This window comes from Rattus rattus, chromosome 8 (assembly GCF_011064425.1).
Source record: "Rattus rattus isolate New Zealand chromosome 8, Rrattus_CSIRO_v1, whole genome shotgun sequence".
Classification (NCBI taxonomy): Eukaryota; Metazoa; Chordata; class Mammalia; order Rodentia; family Muridae; genus Rattus; species Rattus rattus.
In genome coordinates, this window is record NC_046161.1 from 50,189,361 (window position 1) to 50,212,609 (window position 23,249).

The following is a 23,249-nucleotide window of genomic DNA, read 5'->3' on the forward strand; positions in this document are numbered from 1 at the left end:
AAAATTCTACAGCCCACGTCAAAGTGAACTCCACTGTGAAGCTGCTCATCTTAAGTTAACGGATCCTTCCCCAAACCCTTATTGCATGCCCCTCACTGTTGTTTGTACACTTCCTTCCCTCATTAATTTCAGGTACGTGAAGGCAAGAGACATTTCTCCGTCCGTTATGGCACTGATCTGCTTCTCAGAGAGATAAATAAGTGGTGTGGTGCTACCTAGTTTTCTTTTTCTTTTTTTTTTTTTTTCTTCAGAGCTGGGGACCGAACCCAGGGTCTTAGCAAGCGCTCTACCACTGAGCTAAATCCCCAACCGCCCACTGAGCTAAATCCCCAACCCCTGGTGCTACCTAGTTTTACTGAAGACAGAAACATTCATATGGTGACAAGGGACTCCCAATGGCAGAGGGGGAGATAAAACATGAAAAAGCAAGCGTGGAAACCCAAAACCATTTCAGGGCAGGGCAAACAGCCCTATATACCTTAATGGTATTACCATATTCTAGAATAGCATTGTGTTGATGTTGACACTAATTACAGCAGGCCAACAAGAAATGTTAAATTATTTTTGGTATGCTATGTTTAACAAGAAACAAAGCAACAAAAGTGTGAATATGTTTTGGAAACATTTTCATACAAATGGTTTTATTATTTACATTTATTAGATTATAAAATAAACTCATTAAAACAACTTTTAAAAATAGGGGGAAAAAGCACTCCTAATTGTATTTTGCATAAAAATCAGGTCACAGTGGCACTAAGTGATTATTTAATTAAAATGGTTTAATATTAAAGATTTCAAACTCACAAAAGTTAGCCAAAAAATTGGTAACTGATGCTCAAATCTCTCCAAAGGGAGAGAAGGGTGGGGTACTGGATTTTTACTGCGCTGACCTAAAGGTATTTATTCACTCATTCTCAGGTCTTAGGGAGATGAGGATGTGGGGACCCCAGCCACAAAAGGAAGGTAAAAATGGAGAGTAAGAGACAGGATCTCCCAGACAAAACTGTGGGAGGACAACTAGAAGTGAGAGGAGAAACAGGCAAAGCCTAGCATAGGAGCAAACACATTTACAAAACGGACAGTGCTTCCTTCATTTTCCCCTCTCTTGACTTTCTTTGTTCTAATTGACTTCAGGCTGATGCATGTACCCTGAGATGCATGCTGAATTCCAATGAAGTCCTCCTACACGTATACTTTATACCAACACAATCCAGTTAAAAGGATTTTAATTGGTGTGCACCATTCCCTGCAATTTCAACATTTAAAAAATGAATAGTCTCACTAAGTACCAGATGGTGACATGTACTAATTAATCAGGACTATTCAATGAATGAGCATATTAAAATGAATGTACCTATTAGACATGTGTTGCCGACGCTCTATCCTGAGGAAGCAGCTCCGTAAATGAGCGCCCACGGAAGGTGCAGCCTTACCGTGACACTCGTGAGCATCTCCCACAGTGATTTGCAGCAGTAATACCACCACACTTGTGTTTCCCTCTAGATCACTCGATATTTCACGTTAAGCAGCCATGAGCCCTGCTATCCTTCCATAATCTACTCCACCTCCTGAAGCTAGAGCTACCTACACCAGGCGGCAGGTTTCCTGCTGTACAGACAGCTCTAACACACTCTAAGGTTGGTTTTAAAGGGACAATGGGTGAAAAGACAGATCAAATAATGTTCCTGAGTCAGCTCCCTTCCTCTTCAATTTGTCTGCCAGGTAGTGGGAGCCTGAGCTCGGCTAACTGAAGGAGTAACAAAGTACGACAGAAGCCTGCCTGACGGTCTGTATGGTTGGATCTTCCTCAAACACTGTCTGCAGTGGACAGAGATACATAACCTATCTGTAGGCCTCAAAAGAGGAAGAAACCTTACAACTCATTTGTAAGATTACCTCACATTCAGGACTCTTCTGTTTTATCCTTTGTTACCATCATTTCAAACATATTCTAATAGAAAATTGCTCAAATCTCTCCAGATTTATAGGACACAACGTTTTTTGACTTGCTGAAAACACTAAAAACCCAGATGGTTTTGAAGGAGGCAGAAAGGCAGGGACAGAACCATGGAGAAGGTAGCTTGAGGCAGACTTACTGTCTGGCATACAGCAATCAATGCCAAACATTAGTCATCTCTTACAGAAAATATGGAAATGGTGGGGGAAAAAATTGCTCCTTGAAAACTCAACTCAAAGAGGAACCTAACTCTAAAAGAAGTCTAAAGATGATCCCTTTGGGAATTTAGGGATCATATAAAAAGTGTGATTTAGAAGTATACCTTCAAAGATGAAGACAATATATGCTGCCTTCTAAAAGAAGCCTACGAGATAGAACTTTGAGGAACCGGTGCTTGTTTATGATGTGTGGCAGCAATGGTTGTTGCTTAAAATGAAAGCATTACCCCAAAGAATCTTTAGGAGAGCACAAGTCAATAATAGAAACAACAAAATTTGTAGTCATAGACCAGAAAAACCTCTCTAGTGGCAAAGGCAATTTTTATTTTATTATTTTCCCTGGGCTCTTGCTTAAAATCAAGAGGTAGAGTTTATGTAACATTCAAGAAGAATTTAATTAGTTTGAATGTAATTAAAAGTAAAATGACATGAACATTTTCATGATGGCGTTTCTGTGCAATGACTGAATAATCTTTAAAAATTCCATTACTATGGTTTAATAATTTCTGATAGACCTACTGCTTTCAGAGTTTTGGTCATACTAGCCAATTTAAATGGAGAATATTTTGGGCTAGCATTCAGCGTAGAGTAGGTTTTCTAAGACTTTCATGTTCTGGGGCTGCAGAGATGGCTCTGCAGTTAAGAGCAGGGCTGTTCATATCATCTGTAACTCCAGTTCTAGACATCTGACTCTTCCTGGCCTCTGTGGGCACTGGGCATGCACATGGTGCATAAAACCAAACCCATATACACAACATGAAAACATATTAAAAAATCAAACCTCATATTTTGAGATAAAACCCAGTAAGACAAGATATCAAAACCAATCATAGCTCAGTTCAATCACGAAACACAACTATATGCTATGGAAACAGACCCCTGACTCAGTGAAGGGAAAGCGATGCCTAAGACAACCTAAGGGGACTAGATGACTTCCAGACTACTCCGAACAAGTCTATTGCATAACCATGAAAAGTACAATTGATTAATGCAAATGAAGGAAGGAGGGAGGGAAGATGGAATGAATGAATGAGCAAGCATGATGGCCCTTGAACACATAGGAAGGACGGAACTGACTTAATGTGAAGAGCGACGTGCTGAGCACACTGCCACTCTCAGGTCACAGCCAGCTCTAACCGGAAGACTGCAGCAATACTTAATATTAAAGCTTTGTCTGACTTGAAGCAACACAGAAGACAAAAATAAATACCAACTCCTACAAAAAGCAGATGAATCAGATGCACATGGGGAATCAGTGTGGTCTAAGTGTGATATTTAACATAGTTGTGGTTGGAAATCCAACTCCTGCTTCTGTCTTTAAAATGCAACTCTGAATTAATCATTCATGCCTTTGGCTAAATGTCAGGCTACTTCCAACGTACCTGAAATTCTTGGAAAGAGGCCATGAATATATTAAGATAAAAATGGACACTGAATTAAGTTTTCTCTGATGATAAAATAAAAGTGAAGAGACGACATTCAGGATATGATGTGTTCCTTGCTGGTCTCTCAAGCTAGAAAGAGGTAGGACTGATTACCTCCCTATGGGGAAGGCTGGGGGATGATGCTTGGAAGTGGAGAAGCAGTAGAATTAAGAAGTGAAGCTTATCAAGTTACATAATAATATTTGGAAAATTTGGGGTCAATATATAGACTTTAAAATTTGATAGATAGTGGTGAAACCTTTTAAGAATCTGTCCTTTGAGCCAGAAATCATGATGTTTATAAGAAATGGAAGGAAAAAAGAAGACAGACACAGTAGACAACTCTCCCATGCTCTCTTTTGTGGTAGTGTGGATGAGAATGTCCCCAGAAGGCTTGGATGGTTGAACACATAGTCCCCAGTTGGTGGAGCTATTTGGGGGATGAGGAGGTGTAGCCTTGTTGATGAATATCTCTGGATTGAGTTTTGAGAGTTTAAATCCTCAGGCTACTTCCATTTTGCTGCCCCTGTGCTTCATGATTGCGGCTTCGGTTATGCCCGCTGCTTGCTGACATGCCTCCCTAACAGCGTGGACTTTAACCCCTCGGAACTGTAAGCCTAAATAAACTCATCTACTTACTTTGCATTGGCCATAGTATTTTATCAGAGCCACAGAAAAATAATTAATACATCTCTCACAGGCAGACTCTCCATGACAATGAAAGAACATGAAAGGAGAGAAGTGACTATTTGGCAAGAGGAAGGGACTAGAGCAGGGGAAAGGGATATGACAACTAAAGCAACCTAAGACTAAAGACTTTCAAAAGATAGCACAAACAAATTGGTACTTTTATCCTTTCTTTTTTCTTCCCTCTTTTTTTTTATTGGAAATAGATTTTTTTTTCATACAATATATTCTGATTACGGTTTCCCCTTTGTAACTCCTCTGAGAGCTACCTCTCTTCAGAAAACAGACTTTTAAAGAATAATAATATTAATAATAAAAAACCAAACCAAAACATTCAAACAGAAGAAAAAGAGCCAAAGAAAAAGCACAAGGAACATATATAGACACAGAGACACACACACGGTAATCCCATAAAAACACAAAACTAGAAGCACACACACACACACACACACACACACACACACACACACACACACACACACACACGTGCACACACACACTACTGTGTTGGTTTTGTGTTGGCCATCTACTGCTGGGCATGAGGCCTGCCCTTAGAGTGGTTTTTATTCCTGCTGAGACCCCACTGGGAAGAATTGATTTTTCATTTGCTACTGGTTATCAAGTGGAGATAGCTCCTGGGTTAGGGATGTGGGCTTTCGTCCACTTCTCTGTGCTAGGACCCCCATCTGCTGTAGAGCTGTGCAGGCGTGTGGGTGCTGTCACTGTCTGTGAGTTCGTCTGTCAGTTAATCCTGCTTGTTCCCTTGCTGTCCTCCATCTTTGTTGGCTTGTACACTCCTTCTGCCTCTTATTTCAGTGTTCTCTGAGCCATGAGCTGACTGAATGTTATAGGGTTTCACTCTCTGCACATTTTCTGGCTGTGGGTCTCTGTATTTGTTCCCATCTAAATATTCTAAAAGAAAAAATTTTAAAGCTTTTATTTTCCTTAAAGAAGGGGGGGGGAATCTGTTCCCAGATACTTCTAACAATAAATTTGAGTTGCTTGGATTTGATACATTTGTTAGCAACTACATAGTTGCTAAGGGCATAGTTGTTAACAATGGAGCATCAGTATCTCAGTAGTTCTATAGGGGAATTTTAATTGGAGTTTTAGGAATGGAGGGAAAGAAGCTAACACTGAGACAATACACAGATACTATGCTGAAAACTATGCTAACTCATCTATCCTTTTAACAACCCTGTATCATTTCTTTAATGTATCGATGAGAAAAGAGATTCAATGGCATAATACCAGGAAACAGGAGCTAATATGAGAACCCAGGCCTGGGTGACTCTAAACCCCTGCTTTATACAATAATGGCATTTATAAAATATGTCACATTAGACATAAGTTGTATGGTTCTTATAATAACCCCCCTAACATTGATAGAAAGGAAAAAGTAAAAAGAAACAAGGAACAGAACCATTTTAATACCAAGCAGAATAACATGAACTACACTGAACCCTACCAGAAAACCTTTAGGGCATGAACCGATGGCCTGGTAATCCGAGCTGCTACTGAGCATGCCTGTTCTTCTTACCAGCGACCCTCCAACTGTCTGAACAGTAGTTCTAACATGAGCAGTTTCTCAAAACAAATGAAGAGTAATCTTTTTACTGTTGGTATGGTTTTACATATGGATATGGATTGTGATATGATTTTCAGGTTGTACAAAGTAAAGTACCACACCACATCACAGGTGCTCTTGGTGCTCTTTTAGTGAAGGATCTTTTAAACTTTGGTATATCTAAATACCCGAGTATCTTGTAAAATGCAGTTTCTGATTCAGTAGGTCTAGGGTAACAGACACTTGGGAGTAGCAGTTTTTAGAATATACAACATATGGAGTTGATAGAAATGTGGGAAACGGTAGTTGTATGAATTTTTAAAATCACCTTTCTTGGGGCCAAGCCTAGTTCAGTGGTAGAATGCCTGCCAGGGCTGAGCTTCACCCTGGGTCTTATTAATAGCATTGAGAAAAAGATTCTACCAATCCCTAGCTATGTGCTAAAAGCACAGCTCAAGGGCGTTTCATTACACTGCATAGCATATTCTCTGGACCTTAACCAAGAATGAACACAATTCTGAAGAACAAAGCCACAAGGCTGACATTGTCACACATCAGAAGGTGCTATTGGGGCCAGAGAGATGGCCTAGAAATTAAGAACAATTCTTATTCCTGTAGAGGACCCAGCGTGGTTCCAGCACCTACAAGGCAGTTCAAAGCTGTGTGTACCAGTTCAAAGCATCCATGGCTACATGTGGTGAGAGCTTCACAGTGCTTCATAACATAGCAGACCCAACACATGGCAGGAGGAATGTATGAAAGAGCTCCAAGCAGATGTATTTAGAAGACAGGGAGGGAACAAAGGAGCTGACTCACACCTCACAACATACTTGAGAATTAATCCACTCTCAGAAGAATAACATTAATCCCTCTTAACGATACCACTTCTGGACATCAATACTGGCAACCAACTTTCTACATGGGTTCTGGCAGAGGCAAAAACACATTGAAATGACAGTATCCATGTAATACAAGTGGCAAATATACTTAAAATAATACCAAGCCAAAAAAATAAAATAAAAAGACATAGAAGAATTTCAGATGTATACTGTGAAGCAAGAGAAGCATATGGTCACAGGACCATATACTATGATTACATCTCTATGACATTATAGGATATGCATGATTATGAAGAAGATAAAAGGATCAGTGAAAGAAGAATGGATAAAGTGCAAGTCAGCTTTAGTGCAGTGACACTACTCTATCTAGTACTGTAATGCTGAGTACATGTCATTGCATGTTATCAAAACCCTTAGAATATATAACACAGAACAAATTATGAGTAGGGTGATGATATGTTGATGCCAGTTCACTTGTACTACGCTAGTGTGCAGAATGTTGATTGTACAGGTGACAGTATGTGTGTATCAATGAGGTTTGGTGGCACACAGAAAAATCTCTGTATCTTCAACTTTGCAATAACTGAAACTGCTTAAAGAAATAGACTCTATGTGTCTGTATCACACTCCTTTCTCCCACGGTTCAGGGATCATCAAGAAAGAAGACATGGAAAGACTGTATCCAAAAGAGGTAATGGGTGACTACAGTAAGAGTGCTTTCTCCATACAACAGAGGAACAAGGAAACAGAGAAGCCATGACTGTGTGTACAAGACCTGATTGAGAGAGATTCCAGTCATACAAAATCCCACATGAAGCAGGGAGGAATTCCCACCCTTAGCAGAGGAGCTTCAGAGGTGATCGAAGACTGCTGGGAGACGGAAATTGTTCTTTCAGGCATGCAGACTCAGAGGCTACTGATGTTCCAATGGACACACATTAGAAACCGACATGAAATTCTCAATCAATAGAAAAGAAAAAAATACAAGCACCTATTTAAAACAAGAAAAGTGATGGGCTCGGGAACAGTTAAAACCTAGTATACTAAATAACTCATTTTGGTAAGATGAAGAATTTGATTGTGAAAATTCATTGGTCAAAACAGAAGAAATGGCCTTTAAAAAGGCACAAAAGTTATTCAATTATACATGCCTTTGGCCTGAAGCATTACAAGTTTGTACAGAGACACAAAGCAAACAAATCACCACCTGAGTTTGGCAGCTCCCACCCCTAATCCCAGCGCATGTGCCAGGTGATGAATTCTAGGTCTGTCCAGACTGTAGTGAGACTTTGTCTCAAAAAACCAACCAAACAAAGAAATGTAGCCTATCTAAAATTTCTATTATTCCTCCTGAAGGACAGTATCTATTGTTACCGATTTAAAAACAATTTAATTATTAATTAATTTCTCTGTATGTGTGCCTCCCACTATTTTTGAAAATTAGAGCTAATTGTCTACAGGCTAGCAAGGACGTTTATATTCCAAATTCAATTACTTATTCGCTTAATAGAAAGGCAAGAAATAAGTATTGAAAAAGATAAAAAGGGGTGGGGGGTAACAAATTGAAACCAGTTCTAAAAAAAGAAGACAGAGGCTAGGATCACACTTTAATGTGTCTTTAAATGTGACATTAAACTGTTTATGACAGAAGAGATAAAAAGATCCCAAAATTTCCTTATACCTTAGTCTCCTGAGCGCAGGACACTATATGCATTTTGTTCTGAACATATTTTTTATTTTTTTACCCTTCAGGAAAAGACATCTTTTCTAACAGAAACTATGAAACAAGCTAACAGATGGTGAGGGCACCGAACCAAGTCTAATTTGAGTTGAATTCAAAGTTTGATTATCTGGAGACACAGAGGCAATATACCTATACTAGTATCAAATGCCTAACACTGATAAAAATGTTACAGAAGTAGGATCTACTAGTTTCAAACTGTGCTGAAGTCCTTAATCTCTGATAATAACCAGTCCTTTTAAAGGATAAAAGCACAATATTGCTTAATTTTTCCTTCCACTCAGCATGATAGGTAGATTAGCAGCCCCCTCCAAGAGGCCTATACCTTAAAGCTAGGACGTATGAAGTCATCACTGTCTACAGAGTCTTCTCCTTTGGAGCCTTCAGAAGTGTGCAACCCTCCTAACCTTTACTCTAGCCCACTGGGATTTGATTCGGTTTCTATGTCTATGACTATAAGATAATATACTCATCTATGGCAGTTTGTTGGGGAAGCAATAAGAAATTAATTATACACAAGGCTCAATCTCCACTTGGATACTCACTCTGCCAACTGGTTCCTTAGTCTGATGTTTGTATCTCTACTGTTTCTCACAGAGCAATAAGGTTTACCAATGGTAATCTACGTGGCATTGAGTCAGTCACAGTGTAAGTACAGTTAGTTATCCTTCTACAAATGTCTTACAATATACTGCAGCAGCATAATGTGATTATTTTTCAAAGCCTACATTCAACATAGTTTTCACACACTGGAGGAATACTCATTAATACATCTATCATTAAAGTTAAGGGTATAAGACTGATGTAGAAGGCAGGGGTTGGTCTCATAGACTGTAAGATTAAAGTTGTTTTGGATCTTAATGTTCCAAAGAAGTTCTGTGTGTATAATGATTTTTACACTCATGCCACTCTACCATGTTGTGATTTCATGCTGATTCTATCCTTAGATTATGTCTTTATCTTCCAGGAGAAGGTGCCTTTAAACTTTGGTAAGATGGAGACACACAGGCAATTAGGGGCAAGGGAGAGGAAGGGAAAAGAGCACCTGATGTCCTACGATCTTCCTTGTATTTCCCACTAGCCAAAAGGTCAACTGTTTTAACACAAATGGACAAAGTCAGAACTTCTGTAACAATTGTTCGCCTCAAGACAATACTTCTTTTCCTGAGAGCTATCTGAAAGATGTATTTTCTTATAATCAAGGATGAAGAACTAAGACCTGAGTGTAACCTTACCAGCACCCATCCCCCACCCCTGCTGCACCTGAAATGATACACCTCATAAATCACATTACAGTTTCTTCCACAAAAGGAAATCCTTCAAGACAAGAGAAGTAAGTATACCAGCTTATACTTTTCTCCATAATTCAACACTTGGCTTTACTCTTTCAACCAAGTTATAAATTACATCCTTTGAGCAATGTAATTTCAAAACCACAAAATCACATACACATGCAGACTTCTGAGAAGCCCACTTGGGAGCAAACTAAGTTGCTTTTACTCAACAAATTCCACCTTTGCTTCACAACTGCTGACTCTTCTGTCAAGGTAGTAAGTAGCCATAACTAAGTCTAGAGGCAACAGTGTTGCTGTGCCTTCCCCTGCCTGTGATAAAATACTTTAGTGACCAAAAGCTTAAAATAAGAAGGCAAATCATTATAGCCTGACTTCTTTATCTTAGTAGTAAGAAAAATCCAAATTAACATTTAACATAGTTTATGTCAGAGACGGGGGGTGCTTTCTACCTTCAGTAAATACTGTAAAAGATCAAGCTGGTGAGTCACAGCTGGCTTGTCACTTGCTTCCCATTTACATATCATCTAGAGATGTTTACATGGAACAAAGGGAGAGCAATAGCTGAACAGATCATGCATGGTACGAAAGCTCTAACATGTTTTAAATCTGTAAGTTCAGTGACCCTAGTACAATAGCATGCTTTTCAAGACAGGTATATTTAATCCATATTAAAACTTACTAAAATAATATAAAACAGAATTTCTCTAGTCGTATTCATAAAACTTTTATTAATATTTACCCAATCCCTTATTCTTACAGGATTATATACCATTTGGGGGGGGGAGCAGCGGTTGAGCCAGGGTCTCACTGTAGCCCAGGTAGTCCTGACACTTGTGTAGTTCAGGCTGACCTCAATCTACTGAGTGCTAAGATTGCAGGAATGTATCATCACCTCAGGCAGGGTTAAGATATTTTCTTTAAGACATGAATTTTCTTATAATCAAGGATGAAGAACTAAGAAATATGAAGTATGAAAATAGCATATGAACTAAAATATATGATTTAAAAAAGAAATGTATGAAAAGAGATTTCTTATTTTTCATGTTACAGATCAACGGATTAGGCAGGTGGACGCTCCTATGGCTGTGTTTTTACAGCTGTTAGGTGACTGCTCTAGTACTCTAGCCCCAAATTCTCAGTCCCCAAAGTTCTCTTTGTACTATTCTTTCCACTTAATAATTTCTTCACATTTCTTTGGTATAGAATTTTAAGGTCTAGGTTAACTACTACCCAAATCCTCAGGATTCAAAGCTTATTTTGGAAAAACATGAAAATTGATCTTAGTTACAGATACCTTCTGGGGACACTGCAGGGGTCAAAGTGGAACAAAAGATAAATCAGGGTCCTAAGTTTTAAAGTAAGGTCAATTCTGCTTCTTTGTAATTTTGTCTCTTCTGGATTCAATAACACAGGATATGTATTCAGAGAGACTTCTGAGATGACTTAATTTAAAAACTCAATCAATCCCCCTTACTCTAAGCTAGGGTATCCAACCTGTGGCTTGTGTGACACAACAGCCATGGATATTGCCTGACACAAAACTGTAAATTACTTAAAACATCACGAGATTTTGTTGTTTTGTTCACTGTGTATGTTTCTTTTGTGTATAACTCAACTGTGTGGTTCTAGGGTAAAGTCTGTAGATGACAATGTGATGCTGCAGTGTCACACAAGGTAAATGTATTTGTGCTCCTGCATATGCGACTTCTGCTGGCAGTAGCAGAGAGTTAAACAAGAGCCATCGGATATTACATATGCTTTTGCAGAGTTGGCAAGTCAACAATTATTAATAGTGTTTAATTTATGATAGTAAACGATAGGCTATTTTATTTAGAAGACAAGTAAGTATTCTTATCTGACTGCACCTTGGCTATGTCTCAGGCACTGCCCACCAGGCTTTACAAGTGGTTGGTCCTCCACGTTGTGCTGCATTGGCAACTATGTGGAGGGGCCCAAGATGTGCTACTTGTGGTCAATTTTCACAATAGTCACTTATAAATTATTATATTTGTTTAATATAATATGGCTAGCATGGCTTCTCCAATACTGCAAATAAAACAGGAGCCCCAAAAGAAAAATTACAAACAAAGAACAGAAGTTCAATGAAAGGAAGAGAGAAGACTACTTAATAAATAAGGCACTGTGCTTCATTTGTAAGGAATTTGCTCAGGTTTTCAAAGACTGAAATTTGAAAAGCACTGTGTACAAAACATGCTGTCAGATTTAGTGTGCATCAAGGATGGCATCATAAGTACAAAGGAGAAAAACAGAAAAAAGTCTTCTCAATAAACTGTCCTTTTACATTGACACAGAAACAGACTCTATAGCTAAGTGATAGCATCTTTAAAGCAAAATAACTAAGATCACTTACTGCTGAGTTTATTAAGATTATACATAAAGAGCATGGCTTAATTATATGATTTTTTTTTAAAAAAGGCATGTTTCTAATGTCAGTTTGTTTCCACAGACTGTGGCAAGAGGAACTGAAGAAACTGGAAAACTAAACAAAGAAATTTAGCAAGTGTGAAGCAGTTAAAAAAAAAAGATTTTCTTTGTTCATTGGAATCATTACCAATGGTGCTTTAGAAGTCAGAGAGGGACTAATATAATAAAGACAACGAAATTCCTGCCCAAAACCTCATACTTAATGAAGTATTATTACATAGTGCATTGAGAAAATTTATGCACAAAAGCATTAAAAATGGATGACATCCATCGAGACTGAATTTCACAAGATCCAAGAGACTAAATCATTGCTAATGCCAGGAATGCCTTAAAAGTAGTAACGTCAACTATGGCTACGTTTACTTTATGAAAAGTGGCTGAATCAAGGACAAATAAGAATTTATGATTTATGACATTACCATATATATTTTTCATTCCCAGGACTTGATGATTAACTACCTTATACATTTAGGATTTTTAGTGGATTTAACTACTCATTTAAATGAACATACACAAGTCTCTACAGTGAACACCAAGTGATCAATATAATGCTTCAAGTCATAGCAGCATTAAACAAATTATGGCAGGCTCAAACCAAGACGAGTCATTTTATGTGTGAAACTAAATGCTGTCCTGTGAACAGCAAAAAACTTACAGCTTTCCTTTATAATTTGATACAAAAATTTCAGATTTTTTTTTTTGTTCTTTTTTTTTCCGGAGCTGGGGACCGAACCCAGGGCCTTGCGCTTCCTAGGCAAGCGCTCTACCACTGAGCTAAATCCCCAACCCCCCAGATTTTTTTATACCTGAGAAAACAGACTTCAAGATTCCTGTGAAAATAATGGGTATTTTGGTGTATTTGTGGCTCCAGTTTCAGTTATCTGTCAATCTTCAAGCAAAATGCAGAGAGCTAGGGTCTGGTGTCCAACTTAAAGAAAATGTTGATAGTGTCTTTACTAGACTCTGATAGGTTCTACCCTCCCAGAGACAGTCACATTTCACAGCCACCTGACTCATGTCATCACACAGAGCGGCACAATGTAGCATGAGCAATGATTTTTCAGAGTGAGGCACATGAACAGCAAATTGGGAACCCAAATATCTGATGAGCGTCTTCAGAACTCACCGGGAGTTATGACTTCCTGCCATTTCGGCCTGATGCTGAAGTATCTGACGGATTTCATGTTGCCCTCCTCTCCTCAACTTTTATAATAAAAATACTTTTAAAAAAAAGTCAGTTTTATTACTTAGACAGGTTCGTGCTCATCTTCCTGATCAGTGATCACAAACAGGATCTGCTTAAAAATTTTAAAGGACTCTCCAAATTGGGACACAGCACAAATAAGCACATGAGGATGTTTTTACTATCTGTTGTGGTAGGAGGTCATGAAACTTGTACACAGACCCTTTTGTTTTCCTCATGAGCATTCATTATTTTGTGTTTTTAATGTTAGCCAAAGAAATCTCTTTGTCTAATGTGATCCAGAGAAGCCAAAAAAAGTAGGATGCCCTGTTCTAAACACAGCATGGTTCTACCCTTTCTCTACCCTTAACACCAGCAAAGAGACCAACTGCAAGCAACAAACCAGGGCAATGTTAGCTGAAAAAAAATCCCTGTGAAAATAATCCATCAATTCAGACTTAGTCCCACAAACCCACCATTTTAATATTTGTGTGTTTGGTGTGTATGTGCACGTGTTTATGAATGCTGCAGCTTTTGTGTGGAGGTTAGAGGACAAAATGTGGGAGGCAGTTCTCTCTGCCCACTGTGTGAGTTCTAGAAATAGAACTTCGGTCACTGGTCTTGGCTACAAGCAACTTACCTGCTGAGGCTGGCTTCCTATAGACTCCTTATGTAAGAAACAGTTAATCAGAGAACATTTTGAACTCTTTTTAAAACTCCAGCCTTAGTTATTACCCAAATGAACCTTACACAAACATCCACATAATATTTTCTAGGATTTAGTTGCAGAAAAAAATATCTGGCAGTTTTGGAGGTAGAGGTTTATGTGTGCGTGTGTGCATGTGTGCGTGTATGCGTGTGTTTAAATCTGTAAGGAAACCGTGTTAAGAGATCACAATTTTTTGTATTTAATATATTTTGATAGCAGTACATGTTTTGTTTTTTTTTTTTCTTTTTTTCGGAGCTGGGGACCGAACCCAGGGCCTTGCGGTTGCTAGGCAAGCGCTCTACCACTGAGCCAAATCCCCAACCCAGCAGTACATGTTTTAAGAATTATTTATTTATTTTTTGAATGAGTGCTCTATCTGCATGTACACCTGCATGCCAGACAGATGAGGGCCTTAGATCACACTACGAATGTCATTGCTGGGAGTTGAACTTGCGACCTATGGAAGAGTAGCCAGTGTTTTTAACTGCTGAGCCCCTTTCTCCAGCAGTATATCTTCATTCGTTAAAGAACTTGAATGAACTAGAAACTTATCAAGTACAGTGGATTTCTATCCTATGTATTTGAGCAAGAGAAGAAAGGCACAAAAGCTGGGGGAATGACTCTGAGAGTAATTAAAACCTCAGCTATGTAAGCATGAGGTCCTGAGTTCCGATCTCTAACACCCATAATCTCAGTACAGGTGGGGATGGCCGGGATAGAGACAGAAACACCCCCAGGAGCCTACTGGCCAGCCAATTGGCGAGCTCTGGGTTCTGTGAGGGATACTGTTTTAAACAAAAAATAAGGTGGACAGAAGAAACTTCATAAACGTGCACATTCCCCTTTGCTCCCAAGAAAACCACAACAAAAATAAGACTTGTACACATCAAGCTTTGGGAGAGCCGGGGTAAAATAAGAATTCTCTCCTGAAAGAAATTAGACTTGAGGGGAGCAGAAGTACACACATGACAAAGCAGAGGAAATGATGGCATTTTTACAACAGAGTTCAGAGAAATGAAACTGCTCTCAGCAGAAAGAGTAAAGGTGGGTTTTATACATCACATGAATTCCAGCAACCTTTAGGGCACCCACACTCTTCCCTATTTTTAAAGATTAAGCTCTGCTATTTAGGATTAATGATCTACTTTGCACTAGTTTTTGTTTACTGTGTGGTAAAAGATTATGTCTCCCTACCCCTTTCACACAGAAAATTGTCCCAGCGCCATTACCTGAAGGGGTCACCCTCCCCTAGGGACTGGCCTTGGTGTGCTTGTTTAGGAAATGAGTGAGGGACTAACCACACAGGGCTGCTCTTAGTTCAGGACACTCTATTTCCTTTCTCTCATCTTGTTACACTGCATGACACTGTCAGGGTTACAGTGGCCTTGCAGTGTTATGGTAAGATGGCACATATCCTCCAATTTTGTTTGTAGTGCTGCTCTGGCTTTTCTTATATTTTTGGTTGTGAGCCTAGCGTTTAACGGCTGAGCCATCTCTCCAGCCCTGCTCTGGCTTTTCTAAGTTGTGCGTTTCTTTACAAACTTTTTAGCCAGCTTATTAATTCAACCATTTTATGGAAAATCTCCTCTTATGTATTACAGTAATCTAAAGACACAATTTCTTCCAGATTAAAATTTTGGTAACTGTACAATTTGGTATGTTCTGCTTTCATTATCAGTTTAAATATTTTAATTAGCCTGTGATTTCTCCTTACCTGACAATTTATACCCTTCAAGTATCTCCTTGCTGTTAACCTCTACTTTGGCTTCGCTGGGGTCAGATAAGAACCTTTAAGGTTCTATTCTTTTAAAACTGAGACTTGTTTTTGGCCAATAGTAGATTATATTCTGATAAGCACACCACGTGCATATAAAAAGAATGTGCAGTGTGTCATGATGTCATGTTAAATGAGCAACAGCTAAGGCTAGCTGCTGAAATATTATTCTGATAATTCCTATGTGTTTGGTTGGTGAGGTGATGTACAATCAAGTATGATTATGCGTCCGTTTGGTTCTTTAGTTTTGTCACGCTTTGCTGCATGCTTTCTGAAGCAGTGACTGTGATAATGAGCACACACATACATGCTGTTTTAGGCTCCAGTTGAATGCCAATTTAAGTTTTTTGGCTTAAATTATTTGGCTGTTCTTTTAATATTTTTAAATTATGTATGTATGTCTGTGCATATATGAAACAAAATGCAGGTATGGTAGAAGCCAGAGGCACCAGATCCTCCTGGAGCTGCGATGCAGTGGCTGTGAGCCACCTCATGTAGCTGCAGGGAACTGACCCGGCACCCTCTTCGTAGGAAGCCCCTTTAACCACTAAGCACTCTCTCCAGCCCTTTTATATCTATTATAGTTTGCGTTCCTTATATAAGTTGTCCGTAGGGATTACAGAATCTATCCTTAAGCTTTCTAAGTCCATTGTACTTAGCAATAGATTACTTCCCATGAAGTATAGGCATGTAATTACACAGGGCCACGATTCCCCCCACAGCATAAATCTCACAATAAGATACAATTTTGTGGTTTAAAATTATATAGACCATCAAGAAATTAAAAGAAAGGCTTAAAAAGAGGTCCATGCCTTTCACCCAGATATCTAGTATTTTTTATGTTCTTCATTCAAGATTCAAGTTTCTGTCTAGAATTATTTATCTTCATCATGGATAAATCCTTTTAACGTCTTGGCAGGGTGAAGGGCTGATGCAAATCTAATGGGACTGAATTTTCCTGGCTTTCCTTGATCTGAAAATTGTTACTTTGCTTTTATTCTTGAATAATTCCTCTGGCTATGGGGTTCTAGGCTGATTGCTTTGTTCAGTGGTTTAAGGATGCTGTTCTCTCTTGCACCCTCAATGAGCCTCTGATTAGAAAGAAGTCAGACATTCAGGACCCACACTACACAGTCCCTGTATACAGAAAGTGCCAGTCTTTGTTTGTTGCCTTCTAGATCTGCTGCCTTTTTGGTCAGCATGTGACTATGACACAGCTCAGATAGGGCCCCTTGTGTGTATTTGTCTGGGCTTAATAAACATTTTGTTGTCAGCGTTCATCAGATATCTGAGTTTTAACAATTAGTTATTCAACTATTTCGTTCCATTCCCCCCTCCTTTCATAGACGTCCCAATTCATGGACATTTGGTCACTGAGTGCCATCTGACAGACTTTGAGGGTTTGTAGATTTCCCCTTGCCTTGAAGTTTTGTTTGTCTTGTTTTACTTGTATAATTTGAAATCCTTTCTCTGTCCTCTATTGTCCTATTCAGCTGGTAAGCCCACCCAGTGAAAATTTGTGTTCAGTTGAAATTTCCATGCTGAGACACTAGCTGTTGTTTTACCTTGCGACAATAACTCTAATAGCGACGCTAAAGCCCCGGATGATTCCAGCATGCGGCTCACTTGGGGGTCGGAGCTAACTGAGCATCTTTTAGCAGCTCCATTTCCCCAGCTCTTTGTACGTCAAGTAATTCTGAATTTCATCCTGAGCTTCCTGATTCTGTCATTTTTCTCTATTGAGTAGTTTTCTTTGTTTCTGCAGATGACTATAAATTTTACCGCAAATGGTTCTTTTTCTTCACAGAGCAGATGTTTTGCTTTTAGCCAGACAGATCTGAGTCTATTCTGAGCTTGTAAGGTTCAAGATTCAGTCAATAATGTAGGCAGAAAAAGAAAAGAAAAATGAACATTAGTTTATTTTCTTTCAGGGTACATTTTTCTCAGACTTCATAATTTCCTAGTTGCCCCCTTTTGGTTCACAAAACCAGAAAGGCTGCAGGTTTTAACATGGCCCACTGCTGCCCATTCAGTATGGCACAATTTGCAGGGGTCTGTGGCTTCGAGAGAATCTGAGGTGGCACGGATGTAGGAATGTAGGATACAGCTTACTCACGAGGAGACCTAAGGGTGAGGAGCCACATGAACAATGATGCATCAGATGATGCCATAACACAAGAGCAGGAGTAAAACATTTAAATTGTTGAATGGCAGCTAGATCTAGGCACATAGCCAATCAAATATATATTTTAGGTAGAAGGGCAATATAATTATATCTATTATTTTAGAATCAGATTAATATATCTATATGATGTAAATGAACTGCAATATGGAAAATGACTGTATTTAGGAGATTAATAGGGAAGAAGTTCTAAAATTGCAGGTGGAAGGTAATAAAATCTTAATTAGGCCACTGGCAGAGGAGAAAATAATGGAAATGAGATGATTCAACAAATGACGGGATGATAGTCCTAAAATTTTTCAATAATCTTCCAACAGAAGATTAAACTTTGCTATTACTATACAGGGAGTATACTCACTGCCTGTTTAAATACTGAGGGCTATTTTAAGAGCAAGTCAGGATAAAATTTTTCTTGGTAAGCCAGATGTAAGCCAGTGAAAATTATGGATTGTGGTTATAGGGGTTTGGTATCAGATAAAGGCTCGTTAATAGGTGACAGAGCTATAAACGATAAATGCATATAGAGCAAATTAAAATGGATCCCTTCTCCCACGTTGTCTTCCCAGTAGAATATAAAGTTCAGTTAAGTAAATTCCTTACAGTGTCTTGCTGCAGTTACACCAGCGTCCATATGTACTCAAGAGTCTGGACTGCGAAGACAAGAAAGGGACCTCCATCCTCACTGTGGTCCTACGGAAGCGAAGGGCTTTCAAGCTCTCAACACCACACGAAGTGAAAGTCCGTCAGAGCCAGTATGTAGCACAGAGAAGGTGCTCTTGTCTCCAAAACACTCTACCTTCATTAGCTATTTTTTTTTTTTTTTTTTTTTTTTGGAGCTGGGGACCGAACCCAGGGCCTTGTGCTTCCTAGGCAAGCGCTCTACCACTGAGCTAAATCCCCAACTCCTAGCTATTATTTTTAAACCACCAAATTAATTGTCTTAGAATTTGGAAAATTTATCAACAGGGAACTCTTTCATTATTACAACAGTTAAAAAACTTTTTTCTTGAGTCATACTTAACTATTTTTTCTTATATATTGTGAATATAGATATCAACATTTTCACCCTCCTCCACTAAAACAATGAATGCATTCAAAGAGATTAACAATTTAAATAGGATAAAAGCAAAATATAGTTAGATTTTTTTCCAAAGGAGGAAAAGGGTTCATAGACACTGTTACTGTTACCACAACCAGCACTAACCTAGCACCACTGCCATCACCACCACTACCACCACCGCCACCACTCCAATGCTATTGATTACTACTTAGAATATCTAACTAAAAGAGGATAGAGCCCACTGTTTCTGTCTGATAGGAGCTGACAAAATTAGGAGAAATCCACTGAAGCATCTCAGCAGAAACCTTACTGAAAATCCACAGAGGTCAAGGCAACAGTGAGAGCCAGTTAGTCAGCTGCCAAAGTGCACTAAAACTGTGACAAAGGAGTCCATGCATAACGGCTGATCAGGCTGCATGGCTTTCCACACACTCCTAAAACTACAAAACAAATCAGTTACAGGGGACAGCTTTTGTTTTTTTCCTCCAAGCGTGTCATGGTAATAGTATCCAAGTACCCTTCCCCTCTGAAACAAAACAAAAGCAAACAGAGCGCGCTGAAAGTTCACATGCCTTTTGATGTCGCAATCAACTTGTAGGCTTTAGCTTAGAAGGCAAAGATCTGTTCAAAGATCAAACTGTGCTCACAAATGTGTCTACTGATGTTCCTACAGTGCTACTTATAACAGGGAAACGAGAGGAATGTGTCCCATAACAGGGAACTGGTAACTTAAGAGGATATTATAACATGCTGGAACATTATAGCTATTATATATTATAACCATATATATTATACAGTTATTAGTATTATATAGTGGAAGTGATTACTTAATTGAAAACTTCATAAATTATTATTTAGGGTAAAAAGACAATACATATGCGAAATTCCAACTTTGCTAAAAATAATAAATATAATTTTAAAGATTAAAATAATAAACACTAAAATGTTAAACAGAAATGCATATTTTTTACCATAAATATTTTATTCAATATTTCTCGCTTTAATAATTAATAAAAAACACTGTTACTAAAAACAGTTATATATGCCCTTTATCTACAGGCAATGTACTTTAGATATTCTAGATCAAATGGTCAAGTATCAACCTTGCACTGTCTTTCCAATTCTGAATGAATACAGCAAAGATCATTTTGAATGTCTCTCACATCGTCAGTCATGCGGGATAGATTGCATTAGATTGTTATGAGTTTGGGGACTCTAATGACCACTCTGTTGCAAACAGATACTAGAGTAAGACTATGTGTGTCCTATATAGGATTTGTTCTCTAGGGGTGGGAGGGTAGTACATTATCCAGGTTTCATATTAAATGTCTTCATTATTTGTGAACAGCCAGATGGTTGGTAATATGCACAGATATCCTGAAATATAGGCTGACTGATTTCAATTAGCATTGAAGTGAGACAGATGATATCGAGGATCTGCACCGCTAGGCCCAGGGGCACTGAGACTGTATTCTTACAGATGAGGGTTCCATCAGCTAGAATTCATATTGATGAAGTATAGCTGATAGGTTATTCTAAAATACATGTGCTACTGAAGACGATCTCTGCTATGAAGCATCTATCTAACTGAGTAAACATTTTATGCTCACTATAAGAAACTAGCTAATATAACAGAAAAAGGAAATTTCATAAAACTGATTTCAGTTTATGCATATATATTTCAGAACACACTAGGAAATACCATGACCTTCAGTAGGTTTGGACCAAATCAAAGGGGCTGCTTAAAAATATCAGTTAGAGGAGTGGAGCTTGCGGAGTAAGACGGAGGCTGCCAGAGCCTTGTCCCTATCTGCCTAGGTGTTCGGAGCTGTCATTCCTAGGTGCCTGGGGAAGGCTCCTCGCTGTCTTTCCCAGGCTTTTGACCCACTGGGAAACAATGTCCTCCATTCCAGATGCTGGCGAAGGACAGATCTGCCTCACAGACAGCTGCGTCTAGGGTGTTTGAACAGGGTGGGGCAAGAGTCGTGGTTGACTCTGATAGCTTGGCCTTTGTTAAGGGGCCCAGGTAGACTTCAGCCAAGAACTAATCAGGAGCTCATTCCAAGTGTTGAATAATCCTCAAGCCCAGCAAGGCTGCTCCTGTGGGTCATCCTTCTCTATCAAAATCTGACACAATAACAGATGGCCCTGGGATTGCCACCATTGTACCAGTATGAAAAACCTGGGAATAGTAGAATCCTAGAGGTTTCTTTCTCATCATGCCCTGCTCTCATTTTATTTAATTTAATCCAGGAGTGTCTTATTATCCACTATTAATTATGGAATGTGAAGCTTTTACTCTTGGCCAAAATATTCTCCCCTCCAAAAGTACAATGTTAAGACCAAAGCTAAATGCTGTTACCTCAACTTTAATCACTAGTTGGAACCCATGCAGCATCTCTAAGACTCCAAAATTTGTAGTTAACTTCTCTAGCCTTCAGAATTGTTTATATATGTGTGTGTGGCTATACAAAGCATCATCATAAAGAAATCATTGGTGAGGAGATATTGTCTTCCAAGCTGCCAGAGTGATGACAGCTTTATGTCACAGTCTCCAATGTGCATTGTGTCGTTCCTGATGACTGCCCCTGACTAGAATAGTCTGGGACAAAGCAACGGTGGCGCTGTTTGGGCTGCCAGCTTAACAAATCCAGGTAGGAGAATAGAATGGAATCAGTGTTCTTCAAGAGAATATGGCCAGGCATGTAATACATTCTCTTCCTAATACAAGGATTCTAACAGACTTTCAGAAGGCGGGTTGACTCTCAGCCCTCCAAGTGACTGAATTACGTGGGTAAACATGGAGTAAAGCAGAAGTGAAAACATACATTTAGTCTTTAATTTTTTTCACAGATAGCAATTCTCCAGTGCTAGTGGAAGTTGAGGCAGGAAGATCATGAATTTCAATCCAACTTGAGCTATACATAAAGATTCCATATCAAAAAAACCGAAACCAAACAACAAGAAATCAACTCACACTTTTTTTGTTAGAATAGTGTTAATGAAATGTTGGACACGAAGAAAATTAAATCATTACTAATGCTTATTTCATTCCAATGTTTAACTATAAACTGCCAAATATTTATTATTCTGTAGGTCTTTATGACACTAGGTATTTAATACATATTGCCAACACTACTTATTCCAATTATCTTGGATTTTACACACTAAGAACATTTTCATTTTATTTTGGGTTTACAGAAGAAAAAAAATTGAAATGTCAAATAAATCAAGTTACTTTCCCAAGTTCACAGAGCCCAGGTCTTATTCTGTAGCCTGTGCTTGCTAATAAAATAGGAAAATCTCTAATCAACTAGTTTGGGTGATTTAATTTTCCTTTGGGGCATACCACTAAAGCCCTAAAACAAAGTACAGAGTTCTCACTAAAAAGAGGTGTAACTTCAGATGCAACTGAAAGAGTAAGTATTATGAAGCAGTTTGAAATGGTAAACTACATGCCATAAACAGGTAATACATTAGAAAAGAACGAATTCAGAATAAGAAGATAGAACTATGTGTAAAAAACTAACTGTTTTGCTGGCATGGCAGTGGACTCCTGCAACCACAGCCATCTGGGAGGGAGCAGGAGGATCAGGACCTCAGCTACACAGCGAGTTCCACAGAACTGTGCACTTCAGGAGACTCTGCCTTATTAATACTCTACTCAGCCCAACTGCGCCTATTTCGCCAAAAGAATGGCTAGCTAAACTTTTGGTAGCACCTTTGAGCATCTTAGACATGTCATGTCTCTTCGCAGGAGTTCTATGCATCCCCCTTGAGCCCTCCTTGTTAGCCTCTCTGCGTCTGTAAATTGTAGCATGATTATCCTTTACTTTGCAGTTCATATTCATTTTTAAGTGAGAATATACCATGTTTGTCTTTCTGGGTCTGGGTTACCTCACTCAGGATAGTTATTTCTAGTTGCATCTGTCTACAAATTTCATGATGTTATTAATTTTTAACTGCTGAGTCATACTCTATTGTGTTAATATACCACCTTTTCTTTAATCATTCTTCAGTTCAGGGATATCTAGATTGTTTCCAGTTTCTGGCTATTATAAATAAGGCTGCTAGAAACATAGGTGAGCACGTGTCTTTGTGGTACAGTGGCGTCTCCTTTATGTATATACCCAGGAGTGGTGTAGCTGGGTCTTGACACAGATCAATT

At 38.8% G+C, this 23,249-nt stretch overlaps 1 protein-coding gene and 1 pseudogene across 5 annotated transcripts in view; one reads left to right on the forward strand and one right to left on the reverse strand.

Moving 5' to 3' along the window:
• Positions 1–23,249, reverse strand: part of Peak1 (pseudopodium enriched atypical kinase 1) — a 203,285-nt gene that overhangs the window by 65,265 nt on the left and 114,771 nt on the right. The gene's annotated exons all lie outside the window — the stretch shown is intronic.
• Positions 16,269–21,241, forward strand: LOC116908178 (annotated as a pseudogene).